The sequence below is a fragment of the Crinia signifera genome, chromosome 1 (assembly GCF_055691185.1).
Source record: "Crinia signifera chromosome 1, ASM5569118v1, whole genome shotgun sequence".
Taxonomy (NCBI): domain Eukaryota; kingdom Metazoa; phylum Chordata; class Amphibia; order Anura; family Myobatrachidae; genus Crinia; species Crinia signifera.
The window spans coordinates 460356744-460370146 of NC_139217.1; the positions used below are offsets into that span (position 1 = coordinate 460356744).

At 49.3% G+C, this 13403-nt stretch overlaps 1 protein-coding gene across 15 annotated transcripts in view; it reads left to right on the forward strand.

Annotated features, from left to right (window-relative positions):
- Nucleotides 1-13403, forward strand: part of NEDD4L (NEDD4 like E3 ubiquitin protein ligase) — a 314038-nt gene that overhangs the window by 216487 nt on the left and 84148 nt on the right. The window contains exon 1 of one of the 15 annotated variants that reach the window (XM_083155259.1): nt 8224-8446. The exons of the other annotated variants lie outside the window; for them this stretch is intronic. The gene's annotated coding sequence lies outside the window, so the exon portion shown is untranslated. Of the gene's footprint in view, nt 1-8223; nt 8447-13403 lie in introns of those variants that run through there. 15 annotated transcript variants of the gene reach the window in all.

Consider the following 13403-nt stretch of genomic DNA (forward strand, 5'->3'; position numbering starts at 1 on the left):
TTTAGAGTATACTACTATGTAAACACCACGCATTAAAATACACGTGTTTAAATATTCCAATCCTATACCTGGGGAAGTGCAGGAGTTTAAAAGCTACATTGGATATATGGAATGTGTACAGTGTATGGGGATAAAGACAGGTGACACCAATATGTCGTCGTAGTTTCTGTCCAATCTTGCATTTCTCATACCCATTTACACCGCACCTCAAACCCGGGTCGACCAACCTTGCAATTTAACCCGGGATGTAAAAGGGTTTAATGTGAAAGTAGTATCAATGTCTTGCACATGGCAGTTGTGTAACTTCTACTGTAAATCATCACCTCCACACTTCCACATGAGGGTCTGTCTGTATAGGGGTTATTGATGGCAGTGTGGGGTTTTGGTGGTGGGGGCAGTAGGTTGAAGTTTTGCCTAGGGTCCTGAGAAGACTTACACCAACGCTGCTTGTGTGATCTATGAATTTATTGATCCTGAGATTCATTTAAGGGGCCAGAGAGGTAGGCCAAAACCTCTGTGTCCAGGCTTCCCATCCTCCCTCCAATTAGAGTATTCATAGTGGCCTTGTGTTGGAATTCTTGTGGCTGGCAAGAACGGTAGGTCACCAGTCCGGGTGCAATTGCTTACTTGAGATGTGCTCCCTTCGTTTATTTATTATTTATTTATTAACAGTTTCTTATATAGCGCACACAGATTCCGCAGCGCTTTACAGAGCATAGTTATAATCAAAAACACATAACAAATTACAGTACAAGACAGTTTCGGACAAGTACATGGTTAATATGGATAGGTGCACCAGGGGACAGGACACTGAAGCAATTATCAGGGTGGCAGAGGTTTATATATTCTAAGAAAGGCACATAAGGAGAGAGGGCCCTGCTCGTGAGAGCTTACATTCTAAAGGGGAGGGTTAGACAGACTGGGGTGACACAGAAGGCGAAGAAGTGAGCTTAGACAGGTTAGGTTGAGAGATTGTCAGGTTTTATGCAGGAGGGTGGGATTGATTGGTAGTTGGCTGTATCATCACCAGAATGGGTGGGTAGTCCTGATAGAAGGTGATTTGGATACCACGTTGTTTTATGCTTGTGTTATTGACTATGACCGGTATCCGCCTGTAATGCTTGTTGTGGGGGGGGTTTGGGCATTGCAGAATTGGCTGAGCCTTGCCATGCTTTCCATTTACTTTTGAGTTTGTGATTTTGCACCTGTGGTACTTTGTCCATTAGAAGGTTTAGCACCCATTACTTCATGTATAGTGCATATGTACCATGTGTTGCTAGCTACTGATCATTGGCTGATCGCACAGCACACATCGGGACCTATCACTACATGTGGGAGATAAACGCGCTCTCAAACTAAAAGCCTTCCACCTATAGCCAAGAACCTCCAATGCGACTGATCAGATTCTAAGGCCCCGTGTTGATTTTGGTGCCATTCCTAGTGATCAATCTCAACGTGTCAACATTCAGAGCCTGCCGACATTGTGACTTCAAGCATTTATGGTAACTTTAACAGCCGTTAGAAATTCCTGTGTTTGGGAGCCAGCTTTGTCGTGTATGTCCTATACAAGATTGAATAATATGCGATGGATGTGACTGAATGGTGCTGATGGAAAATACCACGTACATGTGTTTGGTGTGGTTATCATGACCACAGGCCAGTTAGTGCGTCAGTGACATGTTTGGCGTGTACAATATGACAGATATGTTAAAAATAAATACATTTTTATAATAGTTTACGTCTGGGTTTCCGTGTCCTCCCCTGCCTAGAAATCGTGCTGCTTTCTGCTTTATTTTAATGTTCTCTTCCTTGTGTCGCTACACATCACGGAACAAAGAAAGTAGAAATAATGATCCGGCATGCTACAGTAACTGCTGGAGGAGACATGCTGTGATCTTACTTTGTTTAGGTCATGATACAGATCAGTTACATTGTGTTTCAGTCCCAAGAATTGGTTATTGCCTATTGCTTTTGTTCTGCTGAATTGTATGTAGCTTTTTGTGTTCTAATCATGCTTATTTATGATGTCAGTTACTTAAGCACGATTATGCCCGTGAGTCACTATGAGTCAGGGAAAAGTGCAGTCAGAGGTCATCCAGTACAGCTGGAGTGCCTGTACTGACATGGTACAGTCAGAGGTCATCCAGTACAGCTGGAGTGCTCTTACTAACATGGTGCAGTCCGATGTCATCCAGTACAGCTGGAGCACTCTTGCTAACATGGTACAGTCAGAGGTCATCCAGTATAGCAGGAGTGCCCTTACTAACATGGTGCAGTCAGATGTCATCCAGTACAGCTGGAGTGCCTGTACTGACATGGTGCAGTCAGATGTCATCCAGTACAGCTGGAGCACTCTTGCTAACATGGTACAGTCAGAGGTCATCCAGTACAGCAGGAGTGCCCTTACTAACATGGTGCAGTCAGATGTCATCCAGTACAGCTGGAGTTCCCTTACTAACATGGTGCAGTCAGATGTCATCCAGTACAGCTGGAGTTCCCTTACTAACATGGTGCAGTCAGATGTCATCCAGTACAGCTGGAGTGCCCTAACTAACATTGATCAGTCAGAGGTTATCCAGTACAGCTGGAGCTCCCTTACTGACATGGTGCAGTCAGATATCATCCAGTACAGATGGAGCGCCCCTTACTAATATGGTACAGTCATGGTTATCCAGCACAGCTGGATAGGAGCATGCACTTACAGACATGGGATCGATTTATTGTATATTTTGCGAATACAACCAAATTAGGAAATTCCTAATGTCATAAAATATGTATTCGGGGGTCCTCACAAATGTTAAATGTCCCCACAATATAATATCAAGGCAATAAGGGATCGCAGAGAGATTTCTGATATTTGCTGCTGTCTCTCCATTTCTGACCAAAAAGCTCTCAGGCTTGACCCTTGTAGCTAAGCTATCTGAAGATAGCATTAGCTTACTATATCAACAGTTTTAGAGATAGGTCCTTGGGATCTCTTTCCATTGGATTCCAGTGTCTTATTCATTGGCCAATTTCCCTCCTGTTACAGTAGCTGGCAATTGGGGGTTAGTGACTGTATCTTGTAACAAACCCATGCCCCCAACTGCCAGTCACCTTACTGCATAGGCTCACCCTGCACCCGTCTTGGATACATGCATAGAATGCAGTGACCAGGGTGGAGGAGAGGCGACGATCATTGGCCTACCAAAGAAGGAGTGAGGGAGTATGACATTAAATGAGGCTGGAGATCTAAGAGCAGTGTACTTAGAGAGGGCCTTGTATGTGAGGGTGAGGATACGAGGACTCTAGAAGAATTGGAGCCAGTGCAGATTTTCTTGAAGAGGCTTGGCAGAAGTGGAGCAGTAGGAGAGGAAGATCTGTCTAGAGGCGGTGCTGAGAGCAGAATGGAAGGGAGAAAGCTGGGAATGTGGGAGGCCATTGAGGAGAATGTTGCAGTAGTTGTGCCATGAAATGACCGGCAAGTGGATAATAAGTTTATTCGCACTCTGGGAAAGGACTGAGCTCATGAGAGAGAGATTGGATATGTGGGGAGGAGAGTTAAGTCAAGAGTTGAGCAGAGTCAGGGGAGATGATGATGTTGTCCACAGTCATGGGAGATATTTTGGAGGGTTGGGGTGGAGACTCTGGATGAAGTAAAGATGACGAGTTTGGTTTTATTCATGTTGAGCATTCAGAGAGTGCTCCGACATCCAGGACGTTTATTTCCGGAGAAGCCGATGGATACCGAGTCATAGAATATTTTGCATATTTATTGCTTTTAGTAGAAGTTAATTTGTCAATGAAACCGTTGGCTGCTTCTGTGCAGACGGAGCCACGTTCCTTCATCCCGCGAGCACGCCATCGCTTTCTGTCTCGGCTTGCCTCTTGTCGATAACGGGATGCGCGTACATGTGAGACGCTCACACGTCCCCATTTGGACAGAAAGCTATGGCGTACCCGTTGAATAATCAAAGGGTGGCTGCATCCGTAGCTTTCTTGTAATATTCCTATTTGAAACGCTCATGAGTTTATTCATGCGGGTTCGGGCACACTAGGCCAGTCAGCTATTTCATTAAAATTCATGCGTAATTGAAGTGTTTTGCACAATCCAGATGATGATACCAGATGGCATGTCACCCACACACAACTTTGTCTCAGACTTATGAAAGAGGCCACAGCTTTGCCTTCAGAGAACGTTTTTTCCGGTTTATGAAGAGAGGCCCTAAAGAAGGTTTTTACGTGATTCATTTCAGCACCATCTTTATTTCTCGTGGCAGATGGAACCATATCAACCTGTAGGGTCATTCTACATAGATCATTGAGAAACTACCCATGGCTCTTCATTTGTGGAACCACACGGTTCAGTCGCAGCTCATCGAGCATGGTATCAACATGTATACTAGGCCTTATTCAGACCCGATCGCAGGACAAATGTTCTCCAAATGGGCAAAACCATGATGCACTGCAGGTGGGGAAGATGTAACTGGTGCAGAGAGAGTTAGATTTGTGTTTTTGCCCGTTTTGAGCACAAATTTGTCCTGCGATCATGACTGAATTGGGCCCACTGCCCTTTTCTGTAGGAATTCTAGACGATGTCAATCTTCGGGCGATTCTGTGTCCATCTCGGAATCCATTCCTGTAAGTGCGACTTGCACAGGTGGATGACATGTAATAGAGAATGCAGTTGTGAGGCCGCCATGCAGACTATATTTTTGAGACCGCCATACAGTACACAGTCTATTTGCGAGATTACCATACATTTTTTGAGACTGCCAAACGTAGAGTGCAGTTTTAAGACCACCATACAATAGAGTGCATTTTTGTTAATGCAACACGATCATCCTCCTTATTAAATAACCCGTCCTCAAAAATTTCAGTGCAGAAGAAGTAGGGTGCACAGAGACTGTGCTGGTTGATGCAATCTGTATATCTGTGTGCGACTGAAACTGTGTACACACCTATAGATTGATCGCCACCATTCGACTGCCGCAGCCACCCTTTCCCTCAGGAGACGGGGTGTGAGTGAAGGGCTGCTCCCGCAGTCGCCAGAGGGGGACCGGGGCTGCAGCGCCCATACACACAATTTTGCGCACAGAGCAGCAACACTGCAATTCTGTTCTTTATATACAGTAATGCTCATGTTAACATTAAACCCCCAATTTCTCAAGCACTTTGCACAGTAGTAGGCCTCTGGGATAGGAGCTTTGCCTAGCTGGAATTCAAAGTCTTGGCTATGAACCGCTGAGTGTAAAGATTTGTTTTCCCTACAATTAAACCTAAAAGCTTGTCTGTAACAGCTGCATAAAACATAAAGGTGTGAAATGGCCTGTCTGCACATTTCTGCCTGGCTGCGCTGTGTATGGGGGAGTGTGGAAGCTTTCCTATTGGAGGAGAGAAGTATTTCCTCAGCATAATACTTCAAGCTCTCTGGGACTGTCTGGCTTGTACCCCCACATTCTGCAGATGCTCTTACTATACCCCTCTGCTATCCAACTGTCCTCCTTGTACCCCTCTGCTATCCACCTGTCCTCCTTGTACCACTCTTACTGCCCACCTGTCCTCCTTATACCGCTCTACTGCCCACCTGTCCTCCTTGTACCGCTCTACTGCCCACCTGTTCACCTTGTACCGCTCTACTGCACACCTGTCCTCCTTGTACGGCTCTACTGCCCACCTGTTCTCCTTGTACCGCTCTACTGCCCACCTGTCCTCCTTGTACCACTCTTACTGCCCACCTGTCCTCCTTATACCGCTCTACTGCCCACCTGTCCTCCTTGTACCGCTCTACTGCCCACCTGTTCACCTTGTACCGCTCTACTGCACACCTGTCCTCCTTGTACGGCTCTACTGCCCACCTGTTCTCCTTGTACCGCTCTACTGCACACCTGTCCTCCTTGTACGGCTCTACTGCCCACCTGTCCTCCTTGTACCGCTCTACTGCCCACCTGTCCTCCTTGTACCGCTCTACTGCCCACCTGTCCTCCTTGTACCGCTCTACTGCCCACCTGTCCTCCTTGTACCGCTCTACTGCCCACCTGTCCTCCTTGTACAGCTCTACTGCTCACCTGTCCTCCTTGTACAGCTCTACTGCTCACCTGTCCTCCTTGTACCGCTCTACTGCTCACCTGTCCTCCTTGTACCGCTCTACTGCCCACCTGTTCTCCTTGTACCGCTCTACTGCCCATCTGTCCTCAATGTACCCCTTTGCTTCCCACATGTCCTCCTTGCACCTGTCTGCTGCCCACCTGTCCTCATTGTACCACTTTGCTTCCCACATGTCCTCCTTGCACCTGTCTGCTGCCCACCCATCCTCGTTGTACCACTTTGCTGCCCACATGTCCTTGTACCCCCATGCTTCCCACCTGTCATCCTTGTACCCTCCTACTGCCCATCTGTCCACCTTAAATCCCCTGCTGCCCACCTGCCCTGGTACCGCTCTGCTACCAACCTGTCGTCCTGGCATTTCTCTGCTGCCCACCTGTCCTCCTGCTACTGCTCTGCTGCCCATCTGCCCTCCCGGAACTGCTCTGCTACCCAGCTCTCCTCCTTGTACCCATCTCCTGCCCACCTGTTGTGCTGGTACCACTCTGTTGCCCACCTCCATGTCCTTTCCATGCTCCTTACCACTTGAATCCATTGCAGTGGTCCTACTCTCATTGCTGTAGACCACTGACTATTATAGGAATAGTGTTATTCTGTGGTCACGTGACCTGCAGTCGGTCATTACATGGCTGGGAATCACACAGTTAAAGAAGCTTGTCCATTAGCACCACAATGACATTGATCACCGGTCCTATGCCACGTACGTCTGCTTTATTATCAAGAACTACATACTACAAACTGGCATTTCCACAGCAGTCTTGGGCACAAATTTAACAATAAGTAAAATTCTTGCAAGCAGTCGTTCCGAATGATAAATGGTGTTCCTGTGTTATTTTTCAAACACAGTTCGAGGAGCTGATTGGCTGTAATCACAACATTATCACTCTTTGTTAAATCTGCGCCTTAGTTTAATCATCGTAATTAGCAATGACTGTAATAGTATATCAAATATTAATAGTCTGTGCCACCTGTAGGCTAATATGTAGCCTCTGTGCTTCTCCCTCACACTGGCACTCACTCTGTGCCTCTGACACAGTGGCACCTCTCATGTGCCTCTCACACACAGTAGTGTACACTCTGTGCCTCACACACAGTAGTGTACACTCTGTGCCTCACACACGGGTACATGCTTTGTGCCTCTTGGACACACTGGCAAACTTTGGTGGGCATGCCCCATGCCTCTTGCACACTGGTGCCGCCCCCCCCCCCCGTTCCTTTCTTCCACAGTGCTGCAATTTGTCCAACTAGACGCCCCTTTCAGAATTCTCCCAGAGTGTGAATTTAACTAAATACGCTAAAAATGCCAGCACCGCTACTTTTCTGTATTTGGTGCAATGTTTAGCCAAACTGCAGGGAATTTTCCGGGCAATAACAAAAGTGATTTGTACTTTGACCCTGGCGGGGTTTTTTTTAGCAGTTATTTTCTCTCACAGCAACGATGGAACTCAAAGGGTTACAAAGCCATCAAGTAGTCAATATATAATGTGGTGTAATTATATAACAATGTCTGCTCGGTCCCTCAGACCCTCCTCTCCTTGTTGTGCTTTCCCAACAACAAACGATGGAGGTTTCCTAGATCATGCAGCGTTTTGAAAGCAAGTAGAAGACTCCAAATGGACCTCGCTACAGCGAGGACGTTCTATACAGAAATTCAGCGCTCTGGAAACCATCAAAGAAAACAATGATTTATTTATTGTCGCAGCCCCTCTCCCACCTCTGTTATTGTTTTCCCTCTGTCTATTTTCAGTTGCAGCCCCTGCAAATCCTACGTCGTGCTTTGCATTAACCGTGCGTGCGAAGAACACAGTACAGAGCTGGTTACATCCGTTATTGCAACTATTGTTAATACAGAAAGACACAATGGGAAAGGCACAGCAGCTGCAAGACTGGGGGGGGGGGGTTGTCTTATAATAATAGTAATAATATTAATATTCTTCCCTGATGTGTTCTATGCAAATATGTGCTATGGGAAGGCAGTCGGATCACATTAAGCACAATGCACAGATTATGGTATGGATGCTCCCCGTGTAACGCTATACGGTGCATCGTGCCAGGGATACAGGAATGGAGCAGCAGTTACCATGGTAACCGCCTCATAGGATGAGGAGGATGGAGTGTAGGTAAAGGCTGAGGTGAGGGAGAAGTAACTTGCACAGTCACAGTAGTATGGATGGGAAGTTATCTGGCACATTGAGCAGCTGAGGAAACAACAGGGAAAAGGAGGGGGGGAGCGTTCATTGTAACTTGGTGCTCGCGTCGGCGATGCGGAACATGCACAACTGGCTTTGTCTCATTGTTACAGCGAAGACTTGAAGTATCACAGCGATCCTCGGGATCAGGGAGGTGGCCCCCGGAGCTCAGCGTGAGTGCACATTTCCCTGTGTGTCCGCAGCACGCCCTCTGTGTCAGTGATGTGCTCTGTGTTGTGTGTCCTTTGTGTAGCCGGTCACGGGGTAGAAGGGATTCTGGCTGTGTGCAGTAAACATGGGGGCAGGAGCGGTGATGTACATGTCACCCTGAGGGGCAGGAGCCGGGGCCGATCTTGTTGTTTTTCTTTGTAGCGTGCAAAATGGGTTTGTCATAGGGGTTGTGGGTCTGTCTGTGTATAATGGAGAATTTACTCTATTTGCGGAAATAAAACTACACCCCATTACCATTATTATTATACACTTACACAAGCAAATATGCATGTAGCTCAGATATACAGTAAGTAATCTACAGTATACACACACACGCATAAACAAATATACTGTATACATGCACACAAATATATATGTAGAGAGCGTGAGAGAGATTTTGTATATATGGGAGAGGTTTAGTATCGACATCCTGGCACACAGGGTACCTACTATTGCAATACAGACAACAGTGTACTAAACCTAACCCCCCCCCCCATCCCACAGCCTAGCCCTAACCTCCCCTCCCTCAGCATTACCCTACCTCTCCACATAGCCCTAACCTCCCCTCCTGCAGCCTAACCCTAACCTCCCCTCCCTCAGCATTACCCTACCTCCCCACATAACCCTAACCTCTCCTCCTGCAGCCTAACCATAACCTCCCCTCCTGCAGCCTAACCCTAACCTCCCCTCCTGCAGCCTAACCCTAACCTTCCCCTCCCTCCGCATTACCCTACCTCTCCACATAGCCCTAACCTCCCCTCCTACAGCCTAACCCTAACCTCCCCTCCCTCGGCATTACCCTACCTCCCTACATAGCCTTAACCTCCCCTCCTGCAGCCTAACCCTAACCTCCCCTCCCTCAGAATTACCCTACCTCTCCACATAGCCCTAACCTCCCCTCCTACAGCCTAACCTCCCCTCCCTCAGCATTACACTACCTCCCCACATAGCCCTAACCTCCCCTCCTGCAGCCTAACCCTAACCTCCCCTTCCAAGGCATTTCCCGTACATCCCTGCATAGCCCTAACCTACCCTTCCTACAGTATGTCTCAAACCTCCCCTTCCTGCAGCCTAACCATAACCTTGGACTGCTACAGCCTAACCCTCCCCTCCCGCTGCCTAACCCTAACCACCCCATCCCGCTGCCCAGCCCTTACTACCCCTCTTACAGCCTAACCCTCCCCTCCCGCTGCCTAACCCTAACCACCCCCTCCCGCTGCCCGGCCCTTACTACCCTTACTACAGCCTAACCCTCCCCTCCTGCTGCCTAACCCTAACCACCCCCTCCCGCTGCCCAGCCCTTACTACCCTTACTACTAACCCTCCCCTCCTGCTGCCTAACCCTAACCACCCCCTCCCGCTGCCCAGCCCTTACTACCCCTCTTACAGCCTAACCCTCCCCTCCCGCTGCCTAACCCTAACCACCCCCTCCCGCTGCCCAGCCCTTACTACCCTTACTACTAACCCTCCCCTCCTGCTGCCTAACCCTAACCACCCCCTCCCGCTGCCCAGCCCTTACTACCCCTCTTACAGCCTAACCCTCCCCTCCCGCTGCCTAACCCTAACCACCCCCTCCCGCTGCCCAGCCCTTACTACCGCCTAACCCTCCCCTCCTGCTGCCTAACCCTAACCACCCCATCCCGCTGCCCAGCCCTTACTACCCCTCTTACAGCATAACCCTCCCCTCCCGCTGCCTAACCCTAACCACCCCCTCCCGCTGCCCAGCCCTTACTACCCTTACTACAGCCTAACCCTCCACTCCCGCTGCCTAACCCTAACCACCCCCTACTGCTGCCCAGCCCTTACTACCCCTCTTACAGCCTAACCATCCCCTCCCGCTGCCTAACCCTAACCACCCCCTCCCGCTGCCCAGCCCTTACTACCCTTACTACAGCCTAACCCTCCCCTCCCGCTGCCTAACCCTAACCACCCCCTCCTGCTGCCCAGCCCTTACTACCCCTCTTACAGCCTAACCCTCCCCTCCTGCTGCCCAGCCCTTACTACAGCCTAACCCTCCCCTCCTGCTGCCTAACCCTAACCACCACCTCCCGCTGCCCAGCTCTTACTACCCCTCTTACAGCCTAACCCCCCCTCCCGCTGCCCAGCCCTTACTACCCTTACTACAGCCTAACCCTCCCCTCCCGCTGCCTAACCCTAACCACCCCCTCCTGCTGCCCAGTCCTTACTACCCCTCTTACAGCCTAACCCTCCCCTCCTGCTGCCCAGCCCTTACTACCGCCTAACCCTCCCCTCCTGCTGCCTAACCCTAACCACCCCATCCCGCTGCCCAGCCCTTACTACCCCTCTTACAGCATAACCCTCCCCTCCCGCTGCCTAACCCTAACCACCCCCTCCCGCTGCCCAGCCCTTACTACCCTTACTACAGCCTAACCCTCCACTCCCGCTGCCTAACCCTAACCACCCCCTCCTGCTGCCCAGCCCTTACTACCCTTACTACAGCCTAACCCTCCCCTCCCGCTGCCTAACCCTAACCACCCCCTCCTGCTGCCCAGCCCTTACTACCCCTCTTACAGCCTAACCCTCCCCTCCTGCTGCCCAGCCCTTACTACAGCCTAACCCTCCCCTCCTGCTGCCTAACCCTAACCACCACCTCCCGCTGCCCAGCTCTTACTACCCCTCTTACAGCCTAACCCTCCCCTCCTGCTGCCCAGCCCTTACTACAGCCTAACCCTCCCCTCCTGCTGCCTAACCCTAACCACCACCTCCCGCTGCCCAGCCCTTACTACCCCTCTTACAGCCTAACCCTCCCCTCCTGCTGCCCAGCCCTTACTACAGCCTAACCCTCCCCTCCTGCTGCCTAACCCTAACCACCCCCTCCCGCTGCCCAGCCCTTACTACCCCTCTTACAGCCTAACCCTAACCACCCCTCCTGCTGCCCAGCCCTTACTACCCTTACTACAGCCTAACCCTCCCCTCCTGCTGCCTAACCCTAACCACCCCCTCCTGCAGCCTAACCCTAACCTTCCCCTTCTACAGCCTAGCCCTCCCCTCCCACTGCCTAGCCCTAACCACCCCCTCTTGCAGTCTAACCCTAACTTCCCCTCCTACACTGTAGCCCCTGTCCCCATAGCCTATCCCTATCCCACAGCCTAACCCCCCCCCTCCCACGGCCTAACCCCCAGCCTCCCTCCCCCACAGCCTAATCCTAACCTCCTTCCCTCACATAGCTTAATCCCAACCCTACCCTCCCACAACCTAACCCCCAACTGTCCCATCCCACAGTACATCGATACATCACATTACAAAAACACCATTATTTACACAAACGTGCACACAATTACATATTGGGCCTAATTCAGACCTGTCACTGCTGTGCAAATTAGCAGTAGCCAGCGAACAGTTGAACACCATCCCACTATACTAAAATCCCACCTTGCGAATTAGACAGACAGGCGGTGGGCTTAGACAGACAGACAGATCGACAGACAGTGGGCTTGTCCTGGCTTGACGGAACCATTTTCAGGAGATGGCTGACCATCCGGTATATAACTGACATGGAAAACCAAATTAAACAGCCAGTAGCATTGAGGCTTTAAAAAAATGTTGCACTTTGCCATTGTCAGCTGCTGGATCTACCCAGAATGCTTATTCTCACATACAGTAGGGTCAAATGTATCAAGCTTCAAACAGTGATGTTGTAGAGTGATAATCAACCAGCCAATCAGCTATAAAGGTGTCCCTACAGTGTATATGTTATAAAGCAACCGGTTTGTTGAGTTATGTCAGCAGCTGTGTCGGCGGTCCGAGTGCAATGGGCCTTTCTGTGCAGCTCAGTTTCACACTCTTCCCTGTTGAGCAACAGGATCATTACACAAGTCCACTGAGCATGTGCACAGACATAATGACTCAGGACAGTATGTGCTGTTCGCTGCCGAGTCTGTCACGTCTGTGTTTGTGTCTCTGGAAGAAATCTCTAGATGTTCTCTTTGTGTCTGAGAGATTATTTGAGATGTTCCTAATATACTGAGAACTGTACAGGGAATCGCAGCCGCATCATTGCTAAACACTGCAGTAGGTGCATCATTTAAATGCGATAAGTGTTTCCGGAGAGCTATTCCTTACCAAAGTGGTTTCAGTGGTGCCGGAACCCAAGTGTATTTTTCAGTCTGCATCTATATACAGTATATAAATAGCAGAGGGTCGAGTTTTGTAAGAGGCATCATATACCAAATTAAAGGTCTTGGTCCGTAGATTTGCATAAAAATATTGGAATTGGTTACTTAGTTTCGGAGTTGAATGGCAAAACGTCTGCATCGTCGTTGTGCTCTGGAAAATGTTAATTTGTGAACGGGGTAGATTATTAAATCAGCAGTGTCTAGGTCAATCACTATTGGTCAACAGACAATAGGTCGATCACTATTGGTCAACAGGCAATAGGTCGAAATTGAAAAAAGCAAAATATCGACACTGGAAAAGGTCAACATGAGATTTCATGATCTTTGTTGTCTGTAAACATCTGTTGACATACACCGTATTATTGATCATGTCCCTTTGCTTCTCGCTCTATGCCCACTTCGATCATGGCGTAGCAACTTGTTTCAACCATTGACTTGTCAACCTTTTGCTTGTGTCAACCTTTCGCCAGTCCATCTAGACCACGGCAACCTTTTTATGTGTTGACATATTGATTGTTGACCAATAGTGGTCAACAATCAATCATCCGGAACCATTGGTGAACTTTCCCTGTGCACCTGCTGGATTTTCTGGACATGTGACCTGCTGGGTGGTCTAATACCCGTGACAGGTTCCAGGGACATGGGCAAGGGCACAAGTGTGTGCAATATGTCCTGTAATCTGGTAGCCCAAGGCAAGGTCTGCAGTGTCTAGCTAGGCATTCAATAGGCTAACACCATACAGATGGAGCCGGCCTCATTCAGCGGGGTTCTGGCGGTAAGATCG